The sequence below is a fragment of the Dermacentor variabilis genome, chromosome 6 (genome assembly GCF_050947875.1).
Source record: "Dermacentor variabilis isolate Ectoservices chromosome 6, ASM5094787v1, whole genome shotgun sequence".
NCBI lineage: Eukaryota > Metazoa > Arthropoda > Arachnida > Ixodida > Ixodidae > Dermacentor > Dermacentor variabilis.
The window spans coordinates 32460243-32463195 of NC_134573.1; positions in this window are offsets into that span (position 1 = coordinate 32460243).

Here is a 2953-nt window from a genome sequence, read left to right on the forward strand (position 1 = left end):
CCGGTTCGAAAGGATAGCCCTCGGAGAAGGCTGGGACCGGAGCGAATGGGCGCAGCCCTGCTTGTTACCTAGTAGGCGAGGCACTGTGTGTCTGCGGGAGGATGACCACCTCCGACTCCCTAGATAATACCAAGGTGGAAAACGATTTTGATTTGAAATGCTTTGAAACGCTTTTGCTTACAAATGGAAGTGTAAATTTTTTAACATTACCTACTAGGATTACATTAGTAAGCGATACGCTGCTTGATATATTTGAGCTTCAATTTTAAATTCGCAGAACATAAAAACTGTGCTTCTTTCGTATGACATATGTGATCATATGCCCATCTTCTTTCTGGTATTATATACTTCTCCCCTCTGCATGCCAAAAACACAGCCAATTCGTCATTGAACTAAGAACAGCAAAACTCGGGAACATTTTTTTCGCTTAGTTCAGAACGTAGACTGGAACACTGTTTATAGACAGAATAACCCTGACGAAGTCTCTAACACTATCCTAAACCTGTTGCGTCCTAGTTATGATGCAGCATTTCCACTTCAGAATTTCTCACGTGATAGAAATAAACTATGCAGAAAGCCTTGGATAAATTCTGATCTTTACAGGGGCATCCAAATAATACAATAAGTTATACCGCAATTTCATCCACTCGAGAGAGACAGATGCGTTCGATAAATACACGACATATAGAAATGTTTTAACTTCAGACATAAGGAAGGCTTAAACGAACTACTATGAAAAGTTATTTCAAAAAAATAACAACAATCAGAATAAATTATGGGAAGTCATCAATTGGCTTAAAAGCAGCAATAAAGGCTGTCATAGGACAGAGGACCTGACAATTAATAGCGAAACGCTTAGCGGCGAAAGGTTAGCCAATGTCTGGAACGAACACTTTATAAACGCAGGCTCCTATGTAGCTCCCGATGGAAACGAGGAAAGTGTCCAAACTGCTGATAAATCTACTGTGCCTTATTCTATTTTTTGGTACCCACAGATCCGGTTGAAGTAGAAAACCTAATCAAAATACTTAAAATTAATGTTGCATCATGGATTGATGAAGTAGGCTCCGCTGAGTTGAAATTCATATCACCATTGATTTGTGATGTATTGGCCTATATTATAAACATCACCCTCAGTGCCAGTGTATTTCCGGAACAGTTAAAGGTGGGAAAAGTCTCTGCAGTACATAAAGGTGCTGATATCAAGAATTTACCAAGCTATCGACCAATATCTGTGCTTCCAACAATATCAAAAATATTTGAAGGAGTAATTTACGATAAACTTGCATCCTTTTTTGATAGACATCAAATAATAACGAAAAGCAATATTGGTTTAAAAAATAGGTCAACGGAACAAGCTATATTATATATAAAAGATAAGATAATCGACCATATGGAAATAAAAAAATTCACTGTTGAGCTCTTTCTTGATATTCGAAAGAATTTGACTCCATACAATTCCAAGTAATAATTCATAAATTGTCGAGGTATGTAGTGCGTGGAGTCGCACTTCAACTCTTCAAAAGTGACCTTGAATATCCCTATCCATTCGCGCAAATTAATAGCACAATGTCTACAAAAATAAAGTTAAACCAAGGAGTCCCCCAAGGGTCCATTTTGGGGCCACTATTTTTCCTTGCTTATATAAATGATATTGCAGATATTCCTGATTACCCTGAACTTATTATGTACCCTGATGATGCAAACGCTTTCTTTTGATCAGACAATTTAATATCACTTGAAGTCAGTGTAAATAACTATTTAGGCATCTTTCAGAAGGGTTAAGGCAGAATAAGCTACGCTTAAATACCAAAAACAGCCTATATGATATTCCAACCTATAAACAAGCCTATAAGTAAAATAATTGTCACATTTGAGGGAAATTGTATTACACACATTAGGGAGCAAACATTTCTTGGTGTGCTTTCAGGAGGAATGAAACTGGAACGCATTGGCGCGAATAGTTAGTTGTCACAAAACAGTACACTTAATCCAATGAAGGCTCAAACTAAATATGTACTATGCACTTTTTCATTCTAACGTAACCTATCAGATATTAGTCTGGGGAATAACGTCGCACAGAAATTAAAATGTACGTATTACTGTGCAGAATGAAATATTGCGCTGTTTCGAAAAGTGCAGGGGAAAATTACAAGGCCTGCCAACTGCTCCACTGTTCATATAACATTCCATGCTAAGGGTTGATCAGTTGTACTATATTATATTGCTCCAAGTAATTAAACACATAAGTTATATGAACAAAGCCGCATCGAAAAACCATACTACTGTTTACGATAACGAAGGATACGAGCACCTAAAGTAGGAACAAATGATGGAAAACAAAGCGCTGCGTACCAGCCACATCATGTTTTGAATATCCTTCAGGTTATTGAACTTTAAAGCTAGTAGTTCTGCATTTAAAAAACAAACAAAGAACTTAATAATTACCACATTTGTACAGTATCAACATTACCTTGTGGATTTTCACGCCTCAGCCAATGCTTAAATCATTCACAAATTAGTATTCTGAGTATTTCCATGTATAATGTAATTTCATTGCATCCGCATGAATTCTACGTTTTCAATTTGTTGGAACCTATTTTTGTAGCTGTATATTTCGGCGTGCGTGACCTCTTCTGCACGAATATTTAAAGATGTTATGTAAATTTTTTCTTGTTTATGTGATTTGTTATGTGCACTCTTGCAAGTTGCTAGTTGTCCATTTTTCTGAAACTCATTTACGGCGATAACTTTTTTTGAAACCGTAGAACTCGATGCGTGTGAGCTGCGACGAACTGCGGAGGGACGGGGACTTTTGTCAGGCTTGATTGCCTTTAGCCCCTGCACTTGCAGTTAGCTTTGTATATTGTCTGCTGTAAATAAAATACTTACTTACCTAAAAGAAGGCACTACTACAAAGATTCCGACTTACAGCGGAAGGATTTCGCGAGCG